This window comes from Musca vetustissima, unplaced genomic scaffold, assembly GCF_032173495.1.
Source record: "Musca vetustissima isolate MV318-11 ecotype Yass unplaced genomic scaffold, APGP_CSIRO_Mvet_v1 utg4101, whole genome shotgun sequence".
NCBI lineage: Eukaryota > Metazoa > Arthropoda > Insecta > Diptera > Muscidae > Musca > Musca vetustissima.
In genome coordinates, this window is record NW_026886930.1 from 247602 (window position 1) to 258940 (window position 11339).

Genomic DNA, 11339 nt, shown 5'->3' on the forward strand with positions numbered 1-11339 from the left:
TGCATTACTTTCCAATTTCCTTGTGATCCTGAAAGTATGCAGCACGATGTTCCAAAAGTGGTGTATTTTTATCTATAGAAAATGGTATATTTTTAATAAACCTTCGGCAGATATTCATTCTCCTTTTAAAGTAGACATTATAGACAACCATAAAATCCGCCTCAAGTTCATAGGGTAATTTGAAAACCTACAATAATACTCCAGAAAAAGTATATTTGAAATAAATGCACACACATTCTTTCACATTACTTGATGCTCTCCCTAAGCCTTTTGAATCGCTATTATCCTTCGATATTAACAGCTTCCTTCTATTCATGTGTTTTGTAAAAGTTTGTGTTTGGTGCTGTTTTTTGCCTCAACATATTTTTGTGTTAACACATCAAAAACTTCGTTCGTTGAGTTATTTAAACAATTTGTTAATAAAATACTTTGAAATATAATTGCAAAGAAAATTTATTGCCGGCAATTTGTTACAAAAATAAATATCAGAACGTAACAATATTTTTTTGTATTTTGTTATGTTTCGAGGAATTTTTCATAAGCAAAATCGTAAAGCTATTTATTACGTTACGATGAACTTGCTTTGTTGAAAATTTGTTGCATATTGTTAGGCTGCTGTTTAACAATGTAAAACAATGCATAGTTTTGGGATGCATAATAAATCGAAATTAAAGAAAAAATTAATCAATTTTCAATTAGATTTGAAATTATAAAAATAAATCAATATTCAAAAATATATATAGAACTTATACCTTAAAAATATTATAATGAATTTTTAATACATTTTTATATGCTTACATTTTAACTTCATGATATTTAAACATAATAATTTATTTGCTGAATACTCCCCTTTAACAATAACCGTATTTTGTCTCTATTAAAAATTCAACCTAACACAACAATACAACTGTCAATTTGTCGCCATATCATTTGGCGAATGGTTGGAATTCATTTAAAAGCAATTAAAAACCGAAAAAAATAAAATAAATTGCAATCCTTCACATTAAAAACCATAATTTCATTAACCGTCCGCATTTTAACAGCCAACATCAACCATCCAAACCAGCCATTTAAAGACAAATATTTGAATTTACATGCCTGGCTTTTAATAATTTAAGCCAACACTTTGTGCAAACAACTGGTCTGAACCGACCAACAAATAGGCCCAGAGGCGGTAATTTTTATTTTTGGGCTGCATATAAAATACAAAATTATTTTCTCACTTCCAGAGAGCTGAGGCACAATCCGTCCCCCCTCACTCTCACTCTACCACCCACCCTCTCCATGGGTGAGGAGAGGAATAAGCTACTCGTTTTGTCTATGATGGAGAAACTTCAAACTGGTTGTAATTTTATTGTCAAACTCAGACAAAAGGTAAATAACTGTTTTAAAATGCAATTTCAATTAGCCCTGAAAACAAAAGATACCATCACCTCACTGCCACACTTCTTGGTCATTTTCCATCCCCACCTCCACCTTCTTCGGCCAGCCAGAATTTTCAATGTCAATTGTTGAACAATAATGTTAACAATACTTTTGAGTACCCCGAGTTTCTGCTGGGCGAGGACGAGGGGATGAAGGTTTACACAATTTTCATACTTCACAATATCAGCCACAATAACAACGACAACAACCAATAAAATCAACAACAGCTAAAAGGGTACAACAATGCCACAATAAAACTGAAATCTGACTTGAGGCCATAATAACAAAAATGAGTTTTCCGTCAGCCAAACAACCAACCAACCAGCCAGTCACCCAACCAACGAACTAGCTAGCCAGCCATCCTGTCAGCCAGCCAGTCAAACAAAAAAATAAAAACGAAAAACGAAAACAAGCCCAAAACTCAGACCATTGTTTTTATTAATAATGGACGTTTTTATTTTTTGAAATAGCTTTTTGCCATTGTTGTTGGCTTTAGCCGTTCTGGCCGTTATTATTCGTTTTTGGTGCCAGCCATCAAATGTGAGCAGAGAATCCTGCTTCGAACATTTGACTGCTAACTACAAATCGTTTTTGATTGTCTGTTGCAATTATTAACGCACTAACCAACAAAGCGACGAATTGAAGCGGATGAAATTGTTAGAAAATGAATGAAAAAAGTTTGTTTGCAAATAATTTAACAGCCTGTTTTTGTAAAATTCCAAACGAACGAATTCGAGTGACTTACGACCAAACTCCTTGGTTTTGAAAAATATGTCATTTAAATTGAAAACATTTATAAACATAAATAAAGGTTTTCTTTGCGTTTGGAATTTTACAAAAACAGGCTGTAAAATTGCATTTCTTTGCAGATTTTTTTTTATTGAAGAAGACAAAATGTTCAGAAAGAATCAGATACCAGTTATTAGAATGAAGTTGTTTTTTTTTCAAATGTTCAAAACGGAATATTTATTATTTTTGAAAAAAAAAATAGTCCTAATTTAGTATAAATGGATGCCTTATAGAGAATCTAAAAGAATAGAAGCCTTTTGGAATGTTGAGATATAGTTATCATGGATCACCAAACATATCTTTGCATTGATTCCAGATAAGGGTATCATTAAAAACAGGAGGAACGAAATATTATTTTTTTAAAGTCCTTATGATACATGAGATTTTGGACAAATATCTCTTTATGAATAGTGATTTTACATTTCTCAGGTCTTTATAGATTGAAGGTCTGGGATTTTTAAATTTAGATATGACTATAGGTGAACTGACATATCGATTCCAGTTGTTATATGTTCATGAACTGGATCTCTGGGAGTCATTTCTTCTTATTTCTTATCGATTCCATTGATCCTCCTCTCACATCCTCTCTTCCAGGTGTTTCATATTCCTCTTTCTCCAAATTTTAATTCCTTCAAAATCATCCTTTTGCAAAATCCTTTAAATTGTTTCCCTCAACACATTAATTTCTCTATAGCCAAGTTTTAAATCGTCTATTTATTATTCCTAAATTATAGCGACTTTGAATACGACAACATGTTCGCCATCATGTTTCCATATCAACTCCTAAAGTAAACATCTGTCATTAGTTTCAGTTATCTTCAAGAATGTGTCTTGTCGTCGTCGTTCTTGTTGTTGTTCGTGTGCAGGCATTGTTGTATGGTGGGGGCGTTTTGTTTGTCATTGCCTTTGCTATTGTTGTTGCTGCTGTTGTTAGTACAGTTGTTGTCGTCAAGTAATCTCGTGTGTCAATTTATGTCACAACACGTTCCTCAGTTTCACATAACTATTTGAAGACAAAGAAGAAGAAGCGAAGCGAGCATTGCAACCAACAAAGCCAGAAAACCTTGCAACCAACAACCAGCCAAGAAGAAAATCTCTGCAAGTCAAGATGATGCCAACCAAGAAGCAACCAACCGACCGACCGACTTTCTACAACTAGTGCTGCTCCTAATGTTCTACTGCTGAGTTTAGTGAGTGATTTGACTAATTGCTTCGCAAATCTTTGTGTAAAACTTTTTAGTTTTTGTTGTAAAATTAATTAAAATCTTCAAGTCATGACATGAAATGGATTTTATTTGTTTGTTTTCTTTTTTATCTTCTTCTTCTTGTTCAAATGTTGTGCAGCTCAGTAACAACAGGAATTGTTGTAGCGAGTAAGTGATGCTCATACAGGGATGGAATGGGCGTTGGCCGGGTCTTTAATAAAAAATGAAAAGCACTTCAATAGAATGACAAATTTGAATTTGATATATGGCAGATTCGGAGATATCTTCAATAATGATTAAAACAGAGTTTAACTAAGTTCAGACTATATCATGATATCCTAAAAATCTCAAACAGTTACACGTTTTGTTGATCGCTAAAGTATAGGTAGTCTCATAATATGGTAAAAAGATTTGTATTTACAGATATTTACTACATATAGAGAATGTCATATTGTAAGGCAACCCTTGGACATTTTTCATATATTTTGAATTTAATTTTAATATGTTTTTATGTGATCAAAATTTACTAAAATAAAATCATATACACCTACAAACTGCAAGAAAAAGTCAACATTTCTCTAACAAACTAAATATCCTTCAAATTTCCTGTCATATCACTTTTTTATTGCAGTCAATATTCAATTCCTGCATTGCTATATTGAATATTTCCTGACTTAAATTGCTATTACAGTTTACAAAAAATCAAGAGAAAAAATACCAACAATGTTTTCAATGAAACACCTGCAGACAGGATAGACAACTATTTCTGCAAAAACATAATTCTTCAGGAAAAAAACAACGACATTTTAAATGTTTTATTAAATATCCCTAACCGGGGCTTTATGTCCTGACAAACAATAACAACACCAACATTTATCTAAAGTTCTACCTTCTGAATTCCTGTTGTTGTATAACTATTTCAGTATTTAAGCCGAATAGTTGTTATGACTTTGTGCGTACCTGCATGAAGGCAAAATCCATCCAATGTGGCTGTGTGCGTCAGAGAGACAGTAACTTAACCAGAAACCAATAAAACCAAAGCAACATAACCAGCAACATTGTTATACTTAAAACTTCAAGGCTAACAAGGTAACAACTATCAGCTAACAGACAACATACGAGCTATTACTACATCACCCAACAACAACAGCAACACAAACATCCCCACCACTACTACTACTACCAAGTAACCACAACTCAAACGCCATGACCAGCAGTAGTATCTTCTATCACAAACACACACACACACATAGAATACACCGCCACCACCACCACATCATGTGCATAGTTTTAGGAGGATCGAAAACATTCACAACCACTTTGAAACATTTTCTAAACGGGGGACTCGAAAAACGTTTCCTACATTTTGGACTTCAGTGCATGTTATTCACTATAAATCGTCGTTTGTCGATAGAGAACGCATTCACGTGGCTACGTGTGTGTGTCTCTGTATTCTTGTTGTATGTAGTTGCAGCACTGAAACATGGCCAACATCTATGGCAGTTGTAAACAGAAAATACCATTTTACGAAAACCTCAAATATTTGTTAAAAATTGAGAGTTGCTGCTGTTTCTTTTTTCTATTCCCTGTATTTTGTGATGCTTGAACACCATTGAGTTGGGGAATTGTAGGATATTAGTAAAATTATGAGGGTGGCAAAAGAATTTTCAAGAAACTTCAATTCTTGAATGCAGGAGGATTTTCATGGGGAACTCCAGCCATTTGAGGAACATTTAATAAATCGATTTCATATAGAATACCATTCAAAAAATTATTGACAATTCCAAAAAGTCAGAACCCTTGGGAAGTTTATCTTCGTCTACATGGAGGATAATTTCTAGTATATATTTTCCAAAATAACAACCTCAAAGGGTTATATATTAGGAAAGGGACTCTAAAACGATTTTTATAGACAGAAGTCATATAAAACGACAGAGGGATTTTTAAGAATCTATCAAAAGTTGAACTACATTCTCCTAGACAGAATTCCCTTCAAAACTTCAATATAGACAGATTACCTTTCGATAGGTCGTCCAGTTCTGAATAAGCAGGGAACACAAATAGAAGCCCTTTCAAAATGTATTATTCAGTAGTTTGTGTACTCCTTTAAAAATAAATTATTTACAAATTCTATTTCATTATCTTATGTAACATTTTCTATAAGAAGGCTATATAAAATATCTTATTCTGAAGATCCAATATCTTTCAAAATATTTTCTACTGATAAAAATCTGATCCAAACTGGTATATTATCTTTCAATAGATTGTTCAAAAATGCCATCAACATTATTAGCCTAAATATCTTTTTCAGATATTCTACAGAAATTTCCTTGAATCAAATTCTACAAACGAATTTCTTAACTATCCTCGAATTTTCGTCATTTACCTCTGCTACAGGCTTCTAAACATATACAACTTCTATTAAACAGACATATACATACAGACAAATTTTTGGCAACACTAACTAACATTACTGGTTAAACGCTTACAAACTATGTTAGCAATAGTTACAGGCAACCAACTAGGCAAAATGCATTTTTTTTATGAATAACTGTGCAACTAACTACCTCTACAAGTGTGGATGATTGTGTTGTAGTGGAAAAATGTATGAAAAAAACTAAAAAAATCGAAGGAAATTGTTATACATATTGTTCAATTACTTTTAAAACTTTACATTTTTTGCCATAATGTTGTAGTAGCTCACACACATGTAAGCAAACATTGATCACACACACTCACACAAATATACAATCATTACATATAAAAGTTTGTTGTCCTCCACACACACAGACTCTCATTTGACAGAAGAAACAGAACAGGACAACATCGGCAAAAAAAAACTAAAACGGATTTAAAGTTCTTTGAAACAGTTTACCTGAGCCTATGGCATGCAAGTGTAATATTGTCGTTGTTGTTGTCCTATACATACACATATGTATGGTTCAAAGTTCGTCGGCTGTTTGAAGTATATATGAGTGTGTGTGTGTTTGCGTCCATGTTTGTGTAATACATTGTTTGTCTATGGCAACACTATTTTTTCCATGTTGGTCTTTAGGCGGAAATTACATATAACCAGACCGGCTTCCACTTGGATTTTGTACATGGCACTTTTTCTCCGTCTCGAAAACCTGTTATCAAAGCTGTAGGGATACTCAACACAACACAGCTCAACTCGACTCTACTTGTATGGCGAAGAAAATGTAAACAATGTAATTGGTTGGTTGGCTGGTTAGTTTTGTAGGTGTAAAGGTCTAGGTCCTTGAGAGATAATACACGGAAAGAAATTAATTTAAAAATATTTTTTCTGTTATGATTTTTAGAAAAATTTTAATATTTAAAAGTTTATTTTATTTTAGGTATGCTTTAAATAAATTATATAAAAAATAATTTTAAAATATATGTGCCCAATATATACATATCATGTCAATAACCTTGTGGTGTTAACGTGTAATTTTTTTACTCTATTGCAGTGGTGCAATATGGTATAAATTTCCTTTTAGCAAGCGAATATTTCTTCTCACATTTCTCTCATTGTATTTGTATGGAAAGCTTTTTAAATTCCTTCTCTGTCATGCATGAATGCCAAGGTTTTTACAAAATACCAATTCATGCCTCACATCGGCATGCCGGTGTTGCAGTAAAAATCTATCGATACCAATGATGTCGTTATAGACTTTCATGCCATGCCATTACATCGAGCCATGTAACCACTCACTTTGGATTATTTATGAACTACAAAACGGAAGAAAAACTGCAATAGCAACAACAACACCTCAACCACTCAATTCCTATCAGTTGTTCAAAAGTTACATAAAAATAGGTGCCAACATAACTCTGTGGCCGAAAGTTTTTGGAATATTTTCCTTCTAAGGATTAATGGAAAAATGTTGCACTTTTCTATTTTTTTTCTAGACATATTTTAACACAAACAGAAGAACATGATAGGTAGGTTGGTATTAGTTGATACAACAATATCCTGCAACATATCCTATTAATATGATTTGTAAACGATACATAGCCGGTATTTGTAGAGCTAACCACTCTCCAACACCACATAACTCAATTTTTGTCAGGACTGTCGACCAAAGACCAAGACCACAGCACGAACAGGAATTTCTGCCTTTTTCTCATTTTCCACAAATTTGAATATGAGTTTTATGAGGCTTTAAAAACAATGTCTTTACCAACTTAATTGTTATGAACACCCACCCTCTCTTCACCTCCACACCCACAACATTTTTCTTTGGTATTCTAATTTCTAAAGGACTTTTCCATCACAATGATGTAATGTTGCCATATATTTTAGACCTGCTCTGTTTTTCTTTGTAAAGGATACGAAAAGAAGTGGAGCAGCATATAGGATGCAACATGCAGCCCCACATGTCTGGCCTTTGGTCATTAGGAAAAACTGTTTGCTGTATATTTTGCGTATTCAACCCGAAAAAGGATCTGTAAGCCAACGGGTGGAGTAAAGTTGAATCGGAAAAACCGCAGACAATTGAGTTTTGTTTGATGAGGAACACAATGGGAGCTTTTAAAGCAAAATAATGACAACCTAGAAATATTTTGACATAATTAGACAACAATTACTAATTAGATAATTAAATATTCAAACGTTTTTTCAATTGTAAATGTACATTCTTAAATAGTTTTGAAAAAAAATTTATATTACAATAAGAAGCATCTGTAAAATTGCCGGATATTCCACAATTTCGGGTGATTTTAGTGAGGAAATATAGCTACTATTGAAAATTAAAAAAAAAAAAAATCTGTTAGGAAACTCCTTTGAGATTCTATAACTCTGGCCCTCTTTTAAATTTGAAAACTCCCCATCAATTTATCCTGAGAATGGAAGTTCATTGTTCAAATATATATTTAATAAAAATCTTCTTCAATTCTCCCACAGTGTCACACATTACCAACACAAACATATATACCAGGTCCTGGTCACTGTTAAGCTGCACTACCGATTGTCAGTTGAAACGCAAACATGATGTGGTTGACCATGGCAGTGCGAAACTTCAAGAATAATCTGAATAATAGTTAAACGGACATTTTTTGTTTGTCCCTCAAGGAGTACGGCAGGACAATAACCAACATCACAATACCATGGGGTCGGCAGATTCCAACACAATTCAGCCAAAAAAAGGGGGCAAAGGGCGGCGAGCAGATGTTTTATTTAACAATGTTTGCATTGACTGATTGCTACAGACCATTACTTGTGAGTTCACATTGTTTCGTTTTTTATAAGGAGTGGAGAACTTTTCAAAGAAGCGAACGTAAATTAAATTTACAAAAAATATCATAAAACTTTTAAACAAAAAAAATAAAATTTTTGAGGTCACCTGTAACCACTCTCCTAAGCTGTTTGCCATAATTTCCCAATTAATATTCATTGATTTTTGTCTGGCGACATGGATATTTTTAATTCTTTGCATTCCCATTTACCACTACTCACATTGTGGTCAGTGGCAATCCATCCATCATAATCTTAAGCACTTTATGCAAAATATTTTACAAAAACCAAAATTGACATTCTAAACAAGTTGAAGTTAATGCGTTCTTTTTTCGTTCGTTACGTTTTACCACTATCGGGGCCATAGAAGTCATCACAGACAATAACTGTCGTCCGTCGCCTAAGGTCATGCCATGATTTACCGACTGCCTTTAATGCCGATCATTAACCAGAGAAGCGAACGGAAGGCTGCTGTAGCGCATCAACGCTCGGATGTTGCCTTTCAACCATCAACGTTCACCATTGCCGCCAAGTGTTGTCACTCCAAATGCTAACGATGACGGGCCATGTAATACCCCCAAATGGCCAAGTACTAACATATCGTCCGGCAGTCAGTCAGCCAGTCAGGCAGCCAATGAAGGCAACATAGCCAAGGGGCTAGGAAGCCAATGACTGGCTAAATGGCTATTGCTTCACTTGTGCCACTTGATGGTGGGGAAATTGATGTTGCAGACATAATATTGAAGAGATAATAACAATAACAGCAATAACAAAAACAACATGAGTTACCAATATTGATTTATGATAGATGCTCATGCTGGCATCTGATGGAGTTACTTTAGCTTCTGGAATATGCAATGACAACAAAAACAACAATCGACTGAAACTGAACATTGTTTCAATATATGAGAACTACTCTTTGTTATTAATGAAACAAAGATAAAATATTCAAATTGTGCGTTATGCTGCAAAAGGATCTCTCAGAGATAATAAGTAGTGACGTAGTTTTATCAAAATATTGTGGTTATTGCGATTTTCTGACTTTTGGAAACCTATGAAAAATTAATAAAAAGAAGGCATTTTCATTCGGAAACATGAGATTTCAATTAGGATGATTTACTCCAATCTGAAACCTTAAGAAAAAGAACTTGATCCGAATGGAATTGGTGATTACGGTTCTCAAGGAATAAAATATTTATTAAAGGTCCACATTTTTTTATAGTTCCATCCCAAATATTTTGAATAAGAATGGAAAATTGCTCACCAACTGAAAAAGCTTTTTTGCACAAATACACCCATTACAGAAGTGCGACAGATGACACATGTGTGTGCAAGAGTTACATAAATCCGTAAACCTTTGAGGTATAAGCGCCCATTATATTTCTGAATTGCCATTCACGGGCTGAACTAAGCCCTAAGATATTTGTTATTATTGTATCCACAGATTGTTTATCAGTACCGAATCCAACATGTATGAAATCCACTAGGGGTTTCCGTAGCTCGTAAATACGTTATTTTTGATCTGTTGGGATATATTTAAAGAGAAAATAGCCCCAGAGTCCCGAGTCTTAATCTGTTGGCATATTAAATACCCAAATTTTTAGTTCTTGGGATTCCAAGGTTTGCGAATATCCACACTTGCAATGTTTGTAACACCTAGGTCTTGAGTTTGGGGTCAACTTAGAAGCCTATTGAGTAGAAGTAATCTTGCTTCCTCGAGTTTTAAACCTTTGTGGTTTCGGTAACCCTACATTAATTCAAATTTGAGAGCATTAGAAACTTCCTTGCAGACTTTGGGTCTCCTAGATGTCTGCTAAAGGCACGTTTCCTTTTGCTGGGAACAAATTTATTTCTTATACTATTTGTGACTTCTTGAGGTATGTGTAGACAAAAGTCATTCGATTTACAAGCCGCTAAAAAAATTCATTTTAGCATAGAAATAAGAACACTTAACCCGATCTCCAACATGTTCATATCCAAGTGCGAGGTTTTCACGGCAAAACCAAAGACTATTGTACAAGGGCAACTGAGAATTATACGTGAACAATAATTCCTTAATTTTTTCGCAACAAACAGAGTCGATTTAACTGTGTAAAATATGCACCAGATCTTCCTTCCGGCTTCGCCTTGAGCCACAAACTCCAACCGTTGTAGTAGGATCGAATTCGACTCCGAATTCCTTGCTATATAACAGGGCACTTTTGGCAACGACCATACATACTGCACTGTTACGTATATAATTCTAAAACTATGCGATTTTGCCAAGAATTTTTTTAAGGTTCTTCAACAAATTCTCCTCAACAAGTGTTCGTATACGTTCTATTCATTTCTCAACACCAGATTAGCCTTTGTTTCACTTCACAAAAAGCGTGAAGGAGATTATATAAAGTGTTAATCCAATATATGACTGATGTTGATGTAACAACTTCAACGAATCACTCAAGCATAAACAAAACTATTTTTATTTCGTTTTCTAGAGTTTAGCCACTTTGATTCGTCTCTCGTCCTTTGTATTAAACTAAAAAATGGCAACAGTAATGAAAATACAATAATACAACTGTATAATATAACATGAGAGAGTAGTGAAAAAAAAGAAATGAAAATAAAAATAATAACTCCTTTGAGAACTTCGTTGTCTGTTTAAAAGGATTACAGGAATCAGACAAACACCACATATATAGTGT